This window comes from Narcine bancroftii, chromosome 8 (genome assembly GCF_036971445.1).
Source record: "Narcine bancroftii isolate sNarBan1 chromosome 8, sNarBan1.hap1, whole genome shotgun sequence".
Taxonomy (NCBI): domain Eukaryota; kingdom Metazoa; phylum Chordata; class Chondrichthyes; order Torpediniformes; family Narcinidae; genus Narcine; species Narcine bancroftii.
The window spans coordinates 6,505,237-6,527,547 of record NC_091476.1 but is presented as its reverse complement, the minus strand read 5'-3'; the positions used below and the strand labels follow the sequence as shown (position 1 = coordinate 6,527,547).

The window sequence follows — 22,311 nt, the reverse complement described above, 5'->3', positions numbered from 1 at the left end:
TTTTTACATGGTACAGTTGGTACCTCCACGTATTGGTGTAAAAAGCTATCCTGCACACATTTTACAAATGTGAACAAAAATATAAAATGACTTAGTGTAACCCCCTCACTTTGAGAATCCCTCCAGTATACATTCAGTTAAGATTGCCTAAGCGCAGCCAGACCCAAATCAGTTCAGACAACAAATCCAGGCTCTTTCTATTCAGGTGAACAATATTATCGATATTTTTACAATATTATTGAAAGTATGCCACATGAAATCAGGTGATTCTCTCCTCATAATTCCAAACATCAACAAAGTGCTCCATTTTCATTAAGGTGAAACCTGATGACACTTAAATTTCCCTTACATCCTGCTGCGTATCCATTGAATATAACATATCACTGAATGTTTCCCTGATCCCATCACTTGGTGTGAAATTTCAGCCTCAGAAGTGATATCTACTTTAGTGGCTTGTGATTAACATACATTTTGTACAAATGGAGTTCAAGCTATTTAGCAATGAAACACTCTCATAATATTCAAATTACACAGCACTGTGCTCATTGGGCATTCCAAGGAAGGGAATCATTTGGAAAAAGCCACAGAGCCTCTCATTTTTGCTGTTATTTTCAACCTCTTGCATAAAGGAGATTTTTCTAAAGAACGGGCAGCATGGAGCACCTGTCTGTTCAGAACAGTTTTTGTTGTGCCTTTTAGACCCTCAAACATATTGCAGAGACAACACCTCTATCTGGATCAAAGAGAGAATGCACTGAAGCGGAGAGACTTTGTGTGGCCTCCACAGCAGTTCATTAGAAAACAATTTACAGTGATTAGTTATGAGATCATGAGATTTCAATGAGATTTACTGACTTGGATTTTTGCATCTAGAGGAAACTGTTCATACCACCAGCTATCAGGCACATCACAGGGGGAATTCTAGCCAGTCTTCTTATCTGCTGTTAAAGCCTTTCTCCCAGCATGTATTTTTATGAACTCGGTTTTCTATGTCACAAAATCATGGTGTGTTATTCTTTCTTGCAATGCCCTTTTCCATAACAGGAAACATAATTTTAAGTTGTCATGTGGCTGCCTTTAAACATTGTCATCATTCAGTTATACAATTCAACAATGCGTCATTCAACTGAGCTGGGACCCTTGTGAACTGTAGCAGTTCAACTTTAGCCTTTCCAATATAATATAATTGACAATATTCCAAATAGTGTTTTTCATCAATTTCAGATGTTTTAACCAGATAGCCCAGTTTATTATCAAGGATTTGAAACAAAATTTATCTACCTTCATCTCTTCTGAAAATCAATCAAATTAGGTGACAAATTTCAAAGGCCAAGTCAAAATCTGAAACACTGTTATTTAATTTGCTTTACCTTTTTCTAAACCAGGGGTGTCAAACTCAAATTCACAGAGGGCCAAAATTAAAAACTTGGACTAAGTCGTGGGCCAAACTAAATATTTATTGAAAATTTTCAACAACATCTGCATGTTTTCTCTTCTTTCAACATATGCAATGTTAAACTTTTTCTTATTAAAATAAATGTTTAGTAATAGTTTTGGTTAAACTCTTTCCAGAAGAAGCATTAACAAATGAGAAATAAAATATTCAATAAATAATATTTCTCTATAGCCTTTAAGCTCCTTTTAAATGTATTTTTTTTTCACAAGCCAACAAGTCAAAAAAAACAACTTGCTTCAATGAAAATCCAATCTTTCAATTATGAACAGTCCAAAGTTAACCAAAGAAAATATGAATCCAAGCTTAGCTTGCTACACTGTGATTTACTCTGATGCACCTGGGTCTAAACCAGATACTTGGCATCTCTTAGATGCAAGTTCATCAAACTCTGGGGTCAGAGTTTGCCTCCCACCTGTCTTGAAAGGTCCAGTTTTCTGTCTTTCGTTTGGCCATTTTTCGTAAGGGGTTTATTACATGTGAGTTGGGTGACAGGTCGCAGGTGCTAATGAAAGTAAACAGAGGAGGTGGGGGCGATTAGCGGGCTGACGGGCCGGCGCCAACGTATTTGCAAAGCATTCTGGGATTTGTAGTATTAGTTGTGCATGCGCTATACTGGCGCGGCGACCAGCGGGCCAGCTCTAATACATATTTGATATGATCTTGCGGGCCAAATATAATTATATCACGGGCCAAATTTGAGTTTGACATGTGTGGTCTAAAGTGTCGTGACAATGGATGAATATTCTTCAGATTCAATTCTAAGGATAATGGTGGACTTGCATGTTCTTAATAATTGGGAGACATACTGGCAAGGATCCACATTCTTGCTCTACATTATTGCACTACAATTCTGACACTGTAACAACATTCAAATCCACTCTTCAGAGATAGTTTATGGGTAAATACAAGATGCACCGTCATATCCAGATAAATGGGCAACTCTTTTGTTAGCAAGTGATCAGAAGCTAATGAATGAGAAAGCTTGTCCATCTGGTGTTGCCCTTATTGATTGAGGTAATAAAAGGGCTATGGGAGATGGATGAGCATCTGAAGGAGTGAACTTTTCAAAAGGGACAACTGATCTGATCAGATCATAGAAATTTTATTTGCAAATTAAGGATATCAGTTTATCAAGAGTGTAAATTGAATGTTGCTGATCAAAAACTCATTGCAACAACAGTCAAAATTCATTTTCCAATCAAGCCACAGGATGTCAGAATCAGTAGTGTATGTTATTCACAGATGATCTGCAATGCCATGTCATAATTGATCAGCAAATTGAAACTGTATCCTGTGTTTTTGACAAAGAGGAGACAGACTTTTAGAGTCAATAAAAACACAATGCTGGGGAAACTCAGAAGGTCAAACTGCATACTTTATATAGCAAAGATAAAGATAAAGAACCAGCATTATGGGCCTGAGCCCTTCATCAAGGTATGAACAAAATGGGGACAAGCACCCAAATAAAATAGTGTAGGGGGGTGGGGTGGGGGCAGAGGGAGAGCACAGCCCCACAGGCAAAAGGTGATAGGTGGATAAGGGAGGGAGAGCACAATAGCAAAGAAGGGGAGGAGGATGGCTCTGTGAATAGAGAGGGAAGGGGTTGGAAAGCTGGAGGAAAGGAGACAGTGGGATGGGGAAGAGAGGGGAAACGGAGAGTGTCCGAGCAGAAAATGAAGAAGTCGATGTTAATGCCCTCTGGTTGGAGAGGGCCCAGATGGAATATTAGGTGTTGCTCCTCCAATTTACGGGTGGCCTTGGTTTAGTCAAATGGGCAATATGTCAGTACTTAGTGTAGTTCTAGATCTTTTGGGGCTCTTTTGATATTTTTATAAAAGAAAGTACAAGAATTCAGTGCCATTATTTGGAGAAGATTGTTCATAAAGTTGGATGTCCGCCTTTGCCAAAACAGGCAACTACTTGGATGTACAAGTTTGTTGAGGTCCAGTATATGAGATTTAAGACAAGTTTGGCATAGAAGGTGAATTTAACTGAGTAGAGAGGCTAGAAAGAGTGGATAGGTGGTTTATCATTCTGCTCCCTCATAAGGCAAATACAAATCTTCCAGTAAAAAAATAAGGCAACCAGTTCACCTAAATAGAAATAAGGTGCTAATTACTAGTACCCTCTAGTGGTTTCTGTGAAAAAAGTGGATAGCTCTCATTGCAAATAGTGCTTTAATAATTCTAATACATGAACCAGAAAGTTTTCATGCTTAGAATTCCTCCATAACCACATACAAGAATAGAAACTCTGTGGAAGAGAAATTAAAAAAAAAACAATTTGTAAAAATATGGCATCACGAGAAAGCAAGACATAAGGCTTTTTCAGGTGCATTCTACGCTAAGAAAGCGCCTGAAGAAGCAGAAGCGGCCCTTTAAATTGCCGTTCAGGTGGCAGCGTTTAATGCGCAACGCTGGCCACTTGAAGGACACAGCTGCACAGGATGCGGCTCTGAGCACACTCCGGCTCCTGCCCAGTGTCAGCTGTGATCAGCAGCCTGACCCTTTAACATCCGCTTTCAGCCAGCTGCATTCAGGTGGCTGGGGGAGCCACTGAGCTGAGCTGATTATCCCTCTCAGAGGAGGGTTACGTAGCTCGCCTCAAGAGCGCCTCCTGCACATTCAGGTGGCCTCAAAACAGCCGTATATTGCCTACACATGCGGTTTTACATGCGGGGCAATTGGCCACCTAAAAGTGACTATAATGAACAAAACTCCAAGCTCATGGCAGCTGCTGATATGTACAAATGAGAGACTAGCGGGGGATTTAGCTCAAGTTAAAGAAAGAATCTCAAAGAAACTCGAACAATAGCAATCCCAGCAGGGGTTAGAACTTCAAGAGAAATTAGCCCAGGGGATTTAAGAAATTGACTTGATTAGTGTTTTTTAGACAGCAATGTCAAAAATCTGTGAAAACTTTAACATAAATTAACATAGTTACTCACCTGGGGGTCGTTTACACTGCATGCCTTAAGTTCCTGCGTGCGTTAGTCCCAGTGCTTTTACGTGGAGCAAGTGGCCTGCATCATAGCGCTTCATCAGCTGAACGTCGAATTCATGAATGAGTTCTGCAATGCGATTTGGACTCCAGGCCTCCCACAAAAAGTAGTAAGGGTCTTGCAGGAATTAACTAAAAATTCCTGCACTTTCCTGTTTAGATTGCCTGTGTAATGGCAAATTTCGTTGATTGTGCTGTTACATGCCTGCAGTCTAAAAACCATAATTGTTGAATCATGGGTAGCTTGGGAACCATAGGCTCAACAGGGCACCTTACATAGTGAATTCTAATGGCAGCCATATAGGTTAGAAAGTACAGATGAGATGACTTGCCTTTCTTAAGAGATACAGAAAGTAAACAATAATTTAGCTAGTAAGAATTTCCTTTTATTCAAACTGGTCATTGGGACTTTCTCTTGCAGGGTTGCAATCCTGCAACTTGACATACAAAAGACACAATCAGCGCATTGAACCAGAATAGAAGTTCTTGGTTCTTGATCCTCCAAAGTATTCTGTATGGAATTTAAACTGGAGGTGGGGGAGGGTGTGCTTAAAGGAGGAGAATTTTTTGAAGATCTGTCTTAAATGTAATTGGGTCTGGTTGTATGAGTATGGTAGGATGAAGATTATTCCACGCTTTAATTGTACGGGGGAAGAATGAATTGCTGTACACATCTGTCTTGGAAGATGGCTCTTCAAATTTGGTTGCATGCCCTCGTCTGCTCCTGGCAAGCTTGGGTTCGGTGTAGGATTGGTTGTCTATATTGAGCTGGCAGTAAAAACAGGTGAGACGGTGTGCTTCACCTCTGTCTGGAGAGAGCTCTACTCTAATGAATCCAAGAGCTTTGTAACACTCACTTCTCTTCCATGTGTATTTGTGACAAATTGGGCTGCCTGTCTCTGGACTTGTTCGATGGGAGTAGTGTTTTAGTTTGTGTCTGGGTCCCATGCAGCTACTGCGTATTCCAAATGTGGTCTGACGAGGGTGAGGTACAACTTCTTGACAGAAGTTGAACAATGATGGAAGTTGCGATACAGAAAATGTAGGACTCCTGTTGCCTTCACCGTTCACGCAGGTCGTTCTGTATTTTGATGCCAAGGTATTTGGTCTGTTTGGCTTCATCAAGGGTGACACCCAGGATTTTGTATGATGTTTAACATGGTTTTGTCTTTCTGGCGACACGCATGGTTTCAGATTCGGAAGGATTGAATCACATCTCCCATTTTTGTGACCATTCTGCCATGCTATCAATATCTTTTTGGAGAGCATCCTCGTCATCAGCTGATTTAATTGGGCGGTATACCTTAAAGTTGTCCGAGAATAGTCTAGTGGTGCTTGTGACTTTTTTGTGTATATCACTGATGTAGAGTAAGAGCAAATGTGGGCCTAACACTGTGCCCTGGGGTGTACCACTTAACACTAGGTGCCATTCAGAGCTTTTTCCATTCACACACACCCACTGGAGACGTTTCGTCAAGAAACTGGAAATCCACTTTTTAGTGTTGGAGTGAATACTGCAGTAGTCCAGCTTCTTAAGTAATCATTGGTGGGGATTAGTTACATTAATTACATTAGACAAAGACAAACAATGGCTATTATAGCACATGAATCAAAATAAATACAATCAAGAATGACCAATGTTCATTCATCACTGGCTACAACATTTGCAACGATATTCTTGATCATTTTCTCAGAATCAGGCTCATCTGAGTATTGACAATTTTGTTCCTGATTTAGAAGTTCACAAGGTTCACTTCAAAAACTGAAGCATGTGATCTTTACTGACATCTCACTGTTGTTTGTTGCATGTGGTGCTACATGAATGCAATGTGTTTACCATTTTTCTGTTAAAGACTCATGGAGTTGAGTGAAAAATAGGAAGGAGCGCGAACAAGGTTTATTGCACAAGCAGTAATATAACAAATTGTCTGAACAATTATTACATTACCATTCTACCTTTCCATGCACAAATTGCCTTGGGCACTTCAGAAATATTTGATTTGCAGTAATATGTTTTAGGACACTTAATAAATGCAAGCCTTTTCTTTCCCAATTTTATTCAGCCTGATAATAAAACTGAAGTTATTTGTTTAGTAGCTAAGCAGTTATTTATTGAATATTCAATTCTAGAAAAAAATTATTTTCAACTGAAAGCATGTAATAGGTAAATTGATTCATAACTTTCAACAGAAATACATGACCTGGAAAATTAGAAAACATTCCAGAGGACATCACATGAACATTATCACACGACTTGACACCAGCCACAAGGAGTTATTGGAACAGATAACCCAAACCTTGGTCAAAAAGGTTAACTTCATGGATTATCTTTAAAAAATGGAGGAAGGGGAAGCTAATAATAAAGAGTGAGTTTTAAAACTTATAGCCTGAACAGTTGACAGTGTGTCTGCTAGAGGAAGAGTGATGAAACCAGGAATGGAAGAATGAAGAAATCAGAGCCTTGAGAAAATTCCGGTGATAGAGGGTTGGAGCCATAAAGGATGATGGGTTTTCAGCCTAAAACATTGACTGATTCTTTATTTCCATGGAAGCTGCCTGATTACCTAAGTCCCTCCAGCACTTTGCTGTTGCCAGAATCAAGTGGTATGTGTTTTCAAGCTCATGTACCTTCTGCCTGAATCGGGTGGTACGTGTTTTCAAGCTCATGTACCTTCTGCCTGAATCGGGTGGTATGTGTTTTCAAGCTCATGTACCTTCTGCCTGAATTGGGTGGTATGTGTTTTTAAGTTTGTGTACCTTCTGCCTGAATCGGGTGGTTTGTGTTTTCAAGCTCGTGTACTTTCTGCCTGAATCGGGTGGTATGTGTTTTCAAGCTCATGTACCTTCTGCCTGAATCGGGTGGTATGTGTTTTCAAGCTCATGTACCTTCTGCCTGAATTGGGTCGTATGTGTTTTTAAGTTTGTGTACCTTCTGCCTGAATCGGGTGGTTTGTGTTTTCAAGCAAAGAACCTTCTGCCTGAATCGGGTGGTTTGTGTTTTCAAGCTCGTGTACTTTCTGCCTGAATCGGGTGGTATGTTTTCAAGCAAAGAACCTTCTGCCTGAATTGGGTGGTATGTGTTTTTAAGTTTGTGTACCTTCTGCCTGAAACAGCATGTGGGGTTTTTCCTCTTTCTCTCTCTGCTCATTGCTGAACTCTAGGCCATGGGCAGCACCAGAGGGCTGACTGCAAAGGGCCCATCCTGGATCCTGATCCATGGTCAATAATGAATTACTTGTTAGTTATAATTAATTTACTGTCTATTGGTGTGTTGTGACTGCTAGGGATAGAGAGGGTTGGTGGGTACTGTATGTTTAACCTTTGAGTACCCAATCGAGATTTGAGAATGCTTAGCAGTGGTTTATTTGCACCTGATGTATGGTCATTTTTTATTATTCCTGTGTATGTATTCGTTAGTTGTGACCATTACTGAAATCCAGACAGTGAACCATGGGAAGCTTCAGAAGGCTGACTGCAATGGGCCAATTCTGGATCCTGAGCAGGGGTAACAGTGGAGATCAGGTTCGCGTATGTATACTTGTTTAGTTATGCAGTATACCATGCCTGTGGGCGGATTGGTACTATAAAAGTTTAACCCTCGATCATTCGAGTACTTGGAGTATTGTGAGTGTGTGCTCTTTTTGTGAATTTCCTTGTGCATAAATAAAGACCACTGTTTGTTAACACGTGTCCAGCCTTGTTATTCTTTCAACCCATCGAACCTATTCTGAACACCACAGGCACTGTTGTCGAGAGTTATCATGGAAGAGGTTTTGTGGCCAATCCTCACTGATTGTGGTCTGCAAGTCAGGAAGATGAAGGTCCAGTTGCAGACAGTGGGCTGAGACTGAGGTCCAGGAGTTTGGAAATGGGTTTACTTGTGACTGTGGTATTGAAAGCAGAACTATAGTTAATACATAGGAATCTGAACTTCAGACTGGGGCACAGAGAGGTTAAAGATGTCCATGAATAATCCCACTAAGTGGTCTGTGAGGACTCCATCTGGGCCAGTTGCATTCTGTGTGTTCTCTTTCATTCACTAAGGCCAGTATGACATCATCAATGATAACCTTAGGTACAGGGGCACATGAGGCTGATTTGGCAGGTGATGTCATCTCACAGACTTTCAGTTCAAAGCCAGTGTAGAATCCATTGAGCTTGATGGGGAGGGAGACATTGTTGCCTGCGATTCTGCCTGATTTTGCTTTGCAGCCCATGATAGCACACATGCCTTGCTGCAATCAATGGGTATCTGTGAGATTTGTCTGGGACCCTAGTTTGGTCTAATATTGCCTCTTGACAGCCCTGGTGACCTTGATACCATTTTAAACTTAAAGACAGAGTACTGATCATATACCCAAAGTCAAATAGTTAATTGAAACACAATTGACACAGCCATCTCGTGTGCCCGCACCCAAACTCTACACTTCTACTCCACAGAAGAGAGTTGAATGAAAATATGTTCCATGTGTTCATTTGGATTGTCGATAATATTTTTTTAAATAAATTGTTCCAAAATACAACAGTGTACCCATGGACACAGTATTATCAGGATGTTTGCATTTAATGTAGATACTTTCCTATTCATTCTAAACACTTGAAACAGTTCTCGTAGGCCATCAGAAGAGTCAGGATTACAAAGTTTATGAAAAATTATTTTACAGGCCACTACTTGTTTCACTGGTAGTTGAGCAACATGGGGAATTAAAAACTCAAAACTATTATGTCTGTTCCCTGCATCCTGTAGTCTCTCTGAATTTCTAATTCTTACCCATTACATCTTTGCAGTTTTTTGGTCATTATTGATCCTTGTGTTTTAAGTTCATTATACCTCACACTGTTTAGCTGCCAATAAAACAAGCAGTGGTCAGTGTAATTATTTTTCATAAACTTTAAAGTAATCTGACCCTTCTAACCAATAGACTTATTTTGAATAATTGCAATACAATATTTTCCATTTATTCCATGCCAAAAGCCAGACTGTTTCCATGGCAACAGTTTGTCATTCTAGAAATAAATTATAAAATGTTATTATAAATAGCTCTGAGATACTTTGAGAAAAAGACTTCATTCAGCATCTTCCTGCGTAACAGAATTGTATAGTCAGGTTGTGTACACTTAAAAGACTACGCTAGATGGTCTTGGCAGCCAGGTATCAATGAATTTTGGCCGCAACCCAAAATCCAAGTCTACCACTCTACTATTTTCCTTGAATGTTTTAATGTTAGCTAGAAATCTGGTTGGATCCAGCAGGAAAGAATGTTAAACTTACTTCTCAACAAACAGGACTCAGCAGAAGATGGGCAAGTTTCTAATAATCTAAAATCTACCTTGAAGATTGGGGGAATGTGGGGGTGTGGGCTCCAATCTTTCATGAGGAGCTCAAGCCCAAAACATTGGTTAAGCAATTTTATCTTTACTCTATAAAGGACACTGTTTGACCTGCTGAGTTTCTCCAGCATCATGTTTTTACTTCAACCACAGCGTCTGCAGACTTTCATGTTTTACTACAGTAACCATATAAGCATATAACAATTACAGCATGGAAACAGGCCAATTTGGCCCTTCTAGTCCGCACTGAGCCAAGTACCCTCCTCTAATCCCACCTACCAGCACTCTACCCATATCCCTCCATTCTCCCTCCCATCCATATACTCATCCAACTCTTCCTTAAATGACAAAATTGACCCTGCCTCCATCACCTTTCCCGGAAGCCCATTCCACACAGTAACCACTCTCTGAGTAAAGAAGTTCCCCCTCATGTTACTCCTAAACCTTTGCCCGTCAACTCTCAATCCATGACCTCTTGTATCCATCTCTCCTACTCTCAACGGGAAAAGCCTTTCCACATCAACTCTATCTATCCTTCTCATTATCTTAAACACCTTTATCAAATCCCCTCTCAGCCTTCTACATTCCAAAGAATAAAGACCTAATTTGCTCAATCTCTCCTTGTATTCCAGATGCTGAAAACCAGGCAACATTTTTTAAAATCTTCTCTGCACTCTCTCTATCTTGTTAATATCCTTCCTATAAATCGGTGACCAGAACTGCACACAGTTCTCTAAATTTGGCCTCACCAATGCCTTGTACAGTATCATCATTACTTCTCAACTCCTATATTCTATGCACTGATTTATATAGGCAAGCATACTAAAGGCCTTCTTCACCACTCTGTCTACATGCGCTCCTTCCTTTAGGGAACAATGCACCGTTATTCCTAGATCTTTCCGCTCCACTGCATTCTCCAATGCCCTCCCCCCATTTACCAAATATGTCTTGCTTTGATTATTCTTTCCAAAAAGAAGCACCTCACACTTATCAGCATTAAACTCCATCTGCCATCTTTCTGCCCACTCCTCTAAGCAGTTTAAATCCCTCTGCAATCTTTGTAAACCCTCTTCATCATCCTCAATTCCCCTATTTTAGTATCATCTGAATATTTATTAATCCAATTTACCGCCACATCCTTCAGATCACTAATATATATGACAAACAGCAACGGTCCCAATACCGAACCCTGAGGTACACCGCTTGTCACCGGCCTCCATCCTGACAAACAACTACCTACTACTACTCTCTGGCACCTTCCTTCCAGCCACTGTTGAATCCATTTGACTATCTCCAAATTAATAACCAATGACTTAGCGTTCCTAACTAACCTCCAATGCGGAACCTTATCAAAGGCCTGACTGAAGTCCATATGGACAACATCCACTGCTCTACCTTCATCAACATTCCTAGTCACCTCTTCAAAAAATTCAACAAGATTGTTCAAATACGACCTTCCACGCACAAATCCACGTTGAGTGTCCCTGATCAGACCCTGTCCCTCCATATATACCATCTCTAAGAACACTTTCCATCAATTTACCTACCACAGATGTCAAACTTACAGGCCAATAATTGCTAGGCTTGCTTCTCGAACCCTTTTTAAACAAAGGAACCACGGCAATCCTCCGGCACGATACCCGTCTCTAATGACATTTGAAAAATCACTGCCAGAGCCTCCGCTATTTCCTCACTAACTTCTCTCAAGGTCCTGGGGAAAATCCTGTCAGGACCTGGAGACTTATCCACCTTTATATGTTTCAAAAGCTCTAGTACTACCTCTTTCTTAATCACTATAATCTCCATATTTACCCCCTTTGCTTCCTTTACCCTGCACAGTTCAATATCATTCTCCTCAGTAAATACTGAGGAAAATAAATTGTTCAAGACGTTCCCCCATTTCTTTTGGCTCCACACACATTTGTCCTTTTTGATTCTCTATTTGAACAATTTTATCTCTCAGTAAAAGCTGATTCTGACCAATGAGACCTGTGCCACCCAATTACATTGAATTAACCTACAATCCTGTCCATTTTTGGAGGGTGGGAGGAAACTAGGACACCCGGGGAAAACTCACACAGATCACAGGGAGAATGTACAAACTCCTTATGGATAGTGCCAGATTTGAACCCAGATCATTGGAGCTGTAATATCGTCATGCTACCTGCTACATGAACCATACTGCCTTTTGACTTTTGTCTCTTCCTGTGATCCATCCATGAAAAGTACCATTATTTCTATGTGTTCCAATGATCCTCAACAATATGCATCTCTCACTTTCATACCTATAAGATACTTATAAGTGTTATCTGGATCACCTAAAATAAGTGAAAGGGTAAGTTTTCAAACCTTACAAGTACAGATAAAAACATAATGCTGGAGAAACTCATCAGGTCAGTGTACTTTATAAAGCAAAGATAAAGTTACATAACCAACATTTCGGCCTTGAACCCTTCATCGAGGTATGGAAAATTGTCAGTTGGTGTCTGAACAAAATAGTAGGGGGAGAGAGGTAAGGGGTGCCCACAGTCCCAAAGGCAGGGGTTAATAGGTGGATAAAGGAGGGAGGGCATAGCAGCAAGCAGGTGGAGGAGGGATGGCTCTGTGAATAGAGAGGGGCTGGAGAGCTAAAGAATAGGAGACAAAGGGAAAAGAGGAGGGAGGGGGAATGGAGAGTAGGTTAGCAGAAACCCAAGAAGTTGATGTTAATGCCATCCATTTGGAAACTGTCCAGATGTAAAATCAAGTATTATTCCACCAATTTGTGGGTGGTCTTGGTGGGATAGTACATGAGGCCATGTATAGACATGTGAGTACAGGAGTGGGATGCCGAGTTGAAATGGTTGGCCACTGAGGAGATCCCTGTCACTGATGCGGACAGAGCGAAGGTGCTCAACAAAGTGATCTCCCAGACTGTGCCTAGTCTCTATAATGTAGAGAAGGCCACAAAGGGTGCACCTGATGCGGTAGGTCACTTCTATGGACGCACAAGCGAAGTGTTGCTTCACACGAATGGACTGTTTGGGGCCCTGAATTGTTGTGGCACATCCTGCAGCCACAGGGAAAGCATGCCGGGTGGCGGGGGTGGTGGGGGGGATGATTGGTGGGGAGGGATTAGTGGATGAGAAAGTCCCAGAGGGAGTGGTACCTATGGAAGACAGAGAGGGGAGGAGAGGGAAATATGTGTCTGGTAGTGAGATGAAATTGTAGGTGGTGGAAATTACAGAGGATAATGTGTTGGATGAAGAGGATGGTGGGGAGGTAGGTAAGAGCAAGGGGAATCCTATGTTGTTACATCTGGGGGTAGGGAAGATGAATGGAAAATGGAGGAGATATGGGTAAGGGCTGAGTTTCAACAACCTCAGACATAACAAACCCAGGATTCCCCTTGTCCCTATCTAAAACCCCACCAGCCTCTGCATCCAACACATTATCCTCCGTAAATTCTGTCACTGAGAACTTGATCCCACTACTAGACATTCCCACTGCATTCCTCCACTCTCCATTCTCCCTTTTTCCCCTTTGTCTCCTTTCCCTTAGCTCTCCACTCCTTTCCTCTCTATTCAGAGCCATCCCTCCTCCTCTTGCTTGCTGCTCGGCCCAGATACCGGTAAATTGAAGTCTAGAGATTCATCTTAGGTGCTTGAAAGTGAGATCGCAAAAGAGAACCTTGATTGATGAACAAGGGGGCTTCAGTGAAGTGATAAAATGAGTGGAGATTGTAGGAGCAACTTTGCACTAGCAAAGGGTTGACAACAGTGTAAACGTTAGCCGATGAGTGAATAGTTCATGAGAATTTTCTCAAAGTTTTACTTTGTAAGGTATCAATGAAAGATAACTGTAGGTTTGAACAGAGGGCTGGGAGTTGGGGAGAGAAGCTAGCTGTTTAATAAGTCTTCAATAAATGGTTAAGGTTTATTTTCTTCCTGAAGGTTTAAAATAGTCAGAACTGGTGATAAGGCAACAACAACCTTGCTGAGAAAAGGAAAATAACTAATTGCATAAAGAAATTATTACATATTAAGGATGGAAGGAGAGATTCCATTTAATTTTATTTAACTAAATTTCAAATGCAGCCAAGTAATTCAGCTGCAAGGTTAAATAGCAAGTTGAGTTAAGATGTACAGACTGGAACATAAAGGATGTTTGCTTTATGGTAAGCTGTGGAGCACCTCTCTCTCAGCAAGATTTTTTCATTGTTTCAAGCTCATTTGATCGAGCTGGATTGACTGCTATAATGATGAGGATTAATGGCACGTACTTTTTCATAAACAGCAACAATATTAATTTTAAGATTGCAATGGTTACAATAAATCTTTCAAACTTCTGTATTTGGTCCTGAAAGACCACGTGCTAGCAAAATACAACACCCACATGGGGAGCAAAAATACACAGTAGCAGCACAATGATGATTGATCTGATGACTCAGAGTTCTTCTCATAACAGAAAAACAGCCCGGTAGGTACAATAATATACTCACAGCCCAATGCTTTACTGGGATGAATCAATGTCCTGGTCATCTGTACTGCCTCATTATGTTCAATGTACCAATCAGAAAAACCAATGCAGTTGCTGTGGAGGAGGAAGTGGAGTGATTGGGTTAGTGGTTACATGGAGATAATAATGCATCAAAGTTAATTTGATGTCATTCAATTGATTTTAACTATCGTTACAGTAATATGTTACAACCATTATTGTCTGGCTCAGGTTGGTCTGGTTTAAAATGAAGCTCAATTTATTCATAAAAATTTTTATATCAATGTCACTACGACATTTTAAATGCTCTATTTAATAATCAAGATGTTATTTTGAAATATTTCTCATTTGAAGATATAATTCATATGAGACTAATTTTACTGACATGAAAAGTTCTGAATTGCTCCAATGCCTAGTTGGCATGTAAGAGCTACAATGTGAGTGCCAGAAGACAATTGAATTATGTAGAGAATCACAGCTGAACAAGTAATCCATTTTCCTGAAGGCCTCAAAAGTGGACGTGGCCCTTCCCACAGTGCAAATGAAGTACATTCTTCTGCATGAGATAAAATGTTATTGTTCAGACAGGATCATGCTTCAGAATTACAAATGCAGAAGTTGAAGACTGAAATTTTAAAAAAAGAAATGCAAGTACCCAGCCAGTCAGACTGCAAATGTATAGAGTTGACATTCTGGGTGAATGAACTTTAATCGGTGCAGAACAAAATTAAAGATAAACAAGATTTAAAATGGACATAAAGGTGTAGGGAGGGGGCAGAACAAAAGTGAAGGTCCACCATATGGTAGAATGCAGAGGAGATTAAACATAAAAGAGAACAATAACACAAGGTAAACAAATTTAATAATGGGAACCAAATAAAAGATCTTGTGGTAACGTCCCAGTTTCAAGGGCAAATTCTGCTGACTTTTATCAGTAATTAAGAATTGGTGGGATTTAGCTGTTGAAACTGAGGTATGGTCTGAAATGCTCTATCCTGCAATGGGAGTGTCCAAGACAACAGGGCCTAGGTTGAAGGTAAGACATTGGAGGTTTAAAGGACATTGAAAGGGAAATTATTTTGCACATGGATGGGTGAAGTCTGGAATAAGCTGTTGAAACTGAGGTATGGTCTGAAATGCTCTATCCTGCAATGGGAGTGTCCAAGACAACAGGGCCTAGGTTGAAGGTAAGACATTGGAGGTTTAAAGGACATTGAAAGGGAAATTATTTTGCACATGGATGGGTGAAGTCTGGAATAAGCTGCCTGAAGTGATAGCACTCAGATCCTTTAAGAAGCATCAAGTCTTCTTGAATCAAGTCATAGAAACCCTTGGACCTAATGGAGATAAATGGGTTTAGTGTTGATCGATATGGATATGGTGGGCTGAAGAGCCTGCTGTGACATACAGCTCTTTAACTTAATTATCATGTAGGTTATGAGCATTTTCAAATCTGTGTAAAGATTCATATATTACTTTATATTTTCATATAGTCATGCAAATCAGAAGCAGGCCATGTAACACCATTTAGAACAGAGGGAGCCCTGCACCCCATGATGCTGTGCTGATCTAAATAAACCAACTCCACATCAATCTAATATTTCCCAACCTCTCAGTCCATAATCCTTTATTTTCTTATATCCTCATTACTATGCAAGTCTTGTAAATGTCCCAATTGTACCAGCCTCCACCACCACCCTGGCCATGCATTTCAGCCGCCCACCACTGTGTGTAAATAAAAAAAAAAGTACCTCTGACGTGTCTCCCCTAAATAGTCCTCCATTCACCTAAAATAGATGTCCTCTGGTATTTGCTATTGTCTACCACCACCTTCTGCCTTCTGTAGGCAGTCTAATTCTGAATCCACACAGCCATGTTTCCATGCCTCAAGACTTTTTGGATGAGCCTACCATGAAGGATTTTGTCAAACACCTATTAAAATTCATAGACACCTCATTCTCTGCCCTACCTTTATCCATTTCTTTCTTTATCTCTACAAAAAAACTTAATTAGGCAGATGAGGCATGAGCTGCCCCTCACAAAGCCATGCTGGCTGTCCCTGAAAAGATGAGATGGTCGTAAATCCTGTCCCTAAAAATCCTCTCCAATAGTTTGCCCAACACCGATGTATGATTCGCTGGTCTAGAATTCCCAGGATTTTCCCTATTACCTTTCTGTACTGACCATTAAGCACCCATCTACACCCATTTTTCTTCCCTCAGCTCCATTCTCCTTTCCCAATGTTCTTGCCACCCACCATTACAGTTAGCAATTCATCTACCAATTAGCATATATTTGATATGTGGAAGGAAACCATAGTCTGCAGGGAAACCTACACATAGTCACAGGGAAAATATGCAACTCCACAAAGCCAGCATACAAGGATAAAACCCAGCTTGTTGGAGTTGTGAGACAGCAAGGCTAACCATTACACTATCCATTTTGCATGGAATGGTAAATTAAGGAAATTCATATAAAAATATAAAAGATAAATGCATGGTGAGCACATTTTGATCATAATTCATGGGGATGACCCTACAACATTAACTATACACACAGAATATATGGACAGAGTAAATAGAAATGCAAAGAAAGAGGATGAACATCACAAAATCATAATAGTATTTTGTCTGCTCTGTTGGTACAGAGTGGTTTCAGAAATCATGTTGAAGTTTATCTATTCACCATCTTACATTAATTTAGTGTCAATGACAAATTAAATATTCACATCAACAAGATGATATGGTCAATACTTGTCAGGATTAATAATAATGATTATTATAATATTTAAATGAATTAAAGTGAGTACCCAGATTTTCTAACTCCACAAAAACCTGCTAAATTATTAACTCGATGCAAATTAAATGGTTGGACAAAAAATGCTAGCTTACTCAAATCTTTAAAGCAAACTCTTTGTAAACCTTTAGAGAAATTTGCAATGTTACTGCTGGACATGGATCACAGTTGTCATTTGGTTTCACATCTAATATTAGTGACTAAGAATAGCAAATGTGATTCAAACCCATTTAAAAGGACATGATAGCAGTTTCTAATTTTTTGTTGAATTTAACTTCTTCAGAACTTTTTAAAACATTTGAACCAAAGGTATAAACGCCAGTAAATAATCTCCTTTCTGGAGCTGTTCCCACTGAGATTCTTTTTTTGCTCAAGTCTAAGTGGAGTGAAGTGAAATGATTTTACTGAAAAATATATTTGCTGCCACAGTTCTATTATCTACAATCATCACTGATTTATGAGAAAATATGATCACTACATTAATTGCACTTTAATTTGCAGAATGTACCAACAACCTTATCTAACCTATCTGTAAATTGGAGAATGTAGATTGCAGTTCTCTTGTGGTGGCATTAGTGCAGACTAGCCAATACAGAAATAGATAATTGAGGGATTCTCTTATTCAAGTCAAGTTCATTATCATCTCACTGTACATATACAACCAGACAAAACAGCATTTCTCCAGATCACAGTGCACACACATACACACATTAAGAAGTAAATCTCTTTCTGTGTGTTGTATTATAATACAATGTAGACAGAGTAACAGGGCCCAAATTAAATTTTATGAATTCAAGTAAACCACTGGTCCCAAGTGATTGTAGAGATTGGTGCACTAATTATTTAAATGTGCAGTAACTAACATAATTTAAGTACAATCCAATAGACTCAAAATTGTAATGAAAGAGAGCTCTGCATTAACTTTTAGTTGGATTACTAATTACAGGTACACGATCCTTTATCCGGAACCCTTGGGGGGACCACCCCATTCATTAATTCACCTGTGAATTTCGGATTTTTCCAGATACGGAAAGCCCACCTGCATCCATCCCTACCCCCCTTCCAGTCGCCCAGCCGTCTCTCCCAACCGCAGTCCCTCAGTCACCTCCCCCAACCGCCGGTCCCTCTGCCTTCTCCCCCAACTGTGGTCCCTCGGCCGTCCAGCAGTCTCCCCCGACCGCCGTCCCTCGGCCGCCCGAACATCTCTCCCAACCGCCGGTCCCTTGGCCGCTTGGCAGTCTCCCCTGACCGCCGGTCCCTTGACCGCCCGGCAGTCTCCCTCGGCTGCCTCCACCAACCGCCAGTCCCCACTTGCCGGATTTTGGAGCTTTCCGGATTTTAGATATCCAGATAAAGAATCGTGTACCTGTACTATAATTTGAACTTCCTGGATTTGGTATATGAATTGCTCCCCTTATTTTACCAATGCCATCCAAATTCTGGGAGCTGTTGGATGTTCCTATCCTTTGAAGAACAAGCTGTGCTGAGAGTTATAATATCACCATCAGTAGCAGACCTCCACAGTAGTAGGGAAGTTGAGGGATATGGGGAAGAGGCAGGTAGGTAGAGATGAGCCTATTATCAGATCAGCCATCATCACATTGAATGGCGGAGCTGGCTTGATGGGCCAGATGGCTGACCCCTGCACTTATTTCTTATGTTCAACAGTGTTCCCTTTCTGGGCATCACTAACATAATGGAAGACACAAGAAATGGAAGAACAATCCATGAGGTGAATCACTTACCAATTCTAGGAAATCTTCACAACGTATGGAGTTTATGATTTTGGAGCCTATGGGTGTCATTTCAGTCCTAGCCAGAAATGGATCCCAATTAATACTGAGCAACAAGTTTATACTAACCTTCCCAATTTATAGCTTGGAACTCAATTAAGCAATTCCAGTGAAACATTCAACAGAGAACATCAGCACTGGCGATATTTCCTGATACTCCATGATCTAATAAGTTCCTCCATTTTCTCTATGTTGCTCAAGATTCTGCATCTTAAGTTGCTTGCGTTTCCTGCTTTTCCAAAAAAACCCTTCTGATGAAGCATGCACCATTTGCAGTCCATGCTGTGAGTTCCAGATCTTCAACCACTATTTTTTACAGAGATCTGGTTACAGGGCAGTAGGTACAACAAACACACAAAGTGCCAGAGGAACTCAGCGGGTCAGCAACATCCAGGGAAAGCAATAAACAGTGGATGTTTATTTTTCTTTCCAATTGCTTTCCCTGGATGTTGCTGATGCGCTGAGTTCCTCTGGCACTTTGTGTCTTGCTCCAATTTACCAGCATCTTCAGAATTTTTGTTTACATATTACAAGGCAAAAGGTGCATAATTCATTATTTATGATAGGTAATTTTTAATTATATCCAATTCAAATTCTGTTTAGGTGCACGTAAATATGATTTGAATATTGAAAGTTAATTTTGTTTTGAAAGACCAGTGAGCTCAAAAAATATCAAAATCTGAATGTTCTGGAGAAGTCCCCTAGGTAAGTTTATAAAATCAATTGGCCCTGCAAAATTCAGCACACAAAACTTCACTCAGTGAATTTTAAATACAATTTTAATACAAAGTCTTCCTTAGATCCTACTTTGTTAATAATGAAAGTGATTGATTGTTGAGTACATCTGTAGTTTGATCATGACTAATCAGTATCCCTTTGCACATTAATTTCCCTTTTTCATTTCATTAGGTTTGTGTTTCTTTCTTTAAGTATTTTTGGTCATAGCAGCTTCTTAAAACAGTTGAATAATAATTATCATAATCTTTCTTAGTTGCTTAAGAATGAATGCATGATCTAATGAATGAAAAGTGCATATAGTGCGTTGGAAGCATGGAACTCTTTACACTAAAAGCATTAGATCTTAGCTCAATTAATAATTAAAATCTGATTTCCATGCATTTTCCTTGACAAAGGGATGTAGAGCTAAGGTTTGCATAAAGAATTTAGGTTAGAACCAGCTCTGATCTAATTGAATAGTCACATACAAAAGGCTAAATGTCCTCTTCCTACATGGCCCAAATTTAGTTTGCTGGATAGTACCTTGCTCATATTTCATTTAACAGATCCCATTTGTTAACTCACACTGCAACTCAGGAAGACTAAATGAATCACCATTAATGATGTGTAATTTAGCTTAGTTAAATCCTAGCGAGGCGCTGTGACAAAAGAATTGCCAAGTAAATGGTCAGCACCACCAAAAGTTTTCAGATATTTCACTGCAGCAAACAATCATTTTGTTCATGCGTCTGATTTTGGGAAATGTTATTCCACAGGGAACCAAGATTTGACTAAACAGACCTTGAACACTTGAGGCTTGTTATCATGTTCTTCGATATTACTGCATGTGCACCAAGTCCACTGGCTTGAGATGAAATCTGGGGTTTATGGAGGAATAACACAAATTAACAAGTGAAAGGATGAAGGATTGATCAGTTAGTTTTGGGTCAGGTTTGCCTCAATGGTCAATAGAAGCAGGGGGTGAGGGGCAGTGTAGGCCAAGCATTGAGAGAGCAGGTTTGGAATGAGAAGGGAAAAGGGGCAGGTGTTGCACCTGATGAAATCCTTCCTCACCATCAGGTGAAACAGCCATTCACTTGTGCTACTAATTTACCATATTACATTTGGTGTTCACATGAGAAAAACCAAAGGTAGATGCTAAAGGTAGATGCTAAAGGTAGATGCTAAAGGTAGATGCTACTAATTTACCATATTACATTTGGTGTTCACATGAGAAAAACCAAAGGTAGATTGGGTTACCTCTTTGCAGTGGACCAGCATTGCAGTGGACCAGCATTAAGTTTGCAGGATAGACTCTGATCATCCTGCGATATTGGTTCAGTGATCTGCTATTTTACAACATCTCACATTTCTTTGTCAACCTCTGAGTGTATTCAGTATATTAATGGCTCATTCCCACAGAAACCTGGACATAAACCCATTACAGATAGATCCATCCCACCCCCAACTTCTCTGCAACTAACAGCTATTTTTGTTCTTTTCTCCTACTCTGATGGTCAGTCTACAACAAAAACATGAGGGGGAACTTCTTTACTCAGAGAGTGGTTACTGTGTGGAATGGGCTTCCGGGAAAGGTGGTGGAGGCAGGGTCAATTTTGTCATTTAAGAAAGAGTTAGATGAGTTCAGCATGATGCTGAACCAAGCCATGAAAGACCCCAACAATGAAGACGCTGTTTACATCCGGTACTGCACGGATGGCAGTCTCTTCAATCTGAGGCGCCTGCAAGCTCACACCAAGACACAAGAGAAACTTGTCCGTGAACTACTCTTTGCAGATGATGCCGCTTTAGTTGCCCATTCAGAGCCAGCTCTTCAGCGCTTGACGTCCTGCTTTGCGGAAACTGCCAAAATGTTTGGCCTGGAAGTTAGCCTGAAGAAAACTGAGGTCCTCCATCAGCCAGCTCCCCACCATGACTACCAGCCCCCCCACATCTCCATCGGGCACACAAAACTCAAAACGGTCAACCAGTTTACCTATCTCGGCTGCACCATTTCATCAGATGCAAGGATCGACAATGAGATAGACAACAGACTCGCCAAGGCAAATAGCGCCTTTGGAAGACTACACAAAAGAGTCTGGAAAAACAACCAACTGAAAAACCTCACAAAGATAAGCGTATACAGAGCCGTTGTCATACCCACACTCCTGTTCGGCTCCGAATCATGGGTCCTCTACCGGCACCACCTACGGCTCCTAGAACGCTTCCACCAGCGTTGTCTCCGCTCCATCCTCAACATCCATTGGAGCGCTTACACCCCTAACGTCGAAGTACTCGAGATGGCAGAGGTCGACAGCATCGAGTCCACGCTGCTGAAGATCCAGCTGCGCTGGATGGGTCACGTCTCCAGAATGGAGGACCATCGCCTTCCCAAGATCGTGTTATATGGCGAGCTCTCCACTGGCCACCGTGACAGAGGTGCACCAAAGAAAAGGTACAAGGACTGCCTAAAGAAATCTCTTGGTGCCTGCCACATTGACCACCGCCAGTGGGCTGATAACGCCTCAAACCGTGCATCTTGGCGCCTCACAGTTTGGCGGGCAGCAACCTCCTTTGAAGAAGACCGCAGAGCCCACCTCACTGACAAAAGGCAAAGGAGGAAAAACCCAACACCCAACCCCAACCAACCAATTTTCCCTTGCAACCGCTGCAATCATGTCTGCCTGTCCCGCATCGGACTTGTCAGCCACAAACGAGCCTGCTGCTGACGTGGACTTTTTA

At 40.7% G+C, this 22,311-nt stretch overlaps 1 long non-coding RNA gene across 1 annotated transcript in view; it reads right to left on the bottom strand.

Moving 5' to 3' along the window:
- LOC138740311 (uncharacterized) overlaps window positions 1-22,311 on the bottom strand; it is a 122,280-nt gene that overhangs the window by 88,486 nt on the left and 11,483 nt on the right. The window contains exon 2 of the long non-coding RNA XR_011342821.1: window positions 14,268-14,359. This is a non-coding gene — a long non-coding RNA (uncharacterized lncRNA). The remainder of the gene's footprint in view (window positions 1-14,267; window positions 14,360-22,311) is intronic.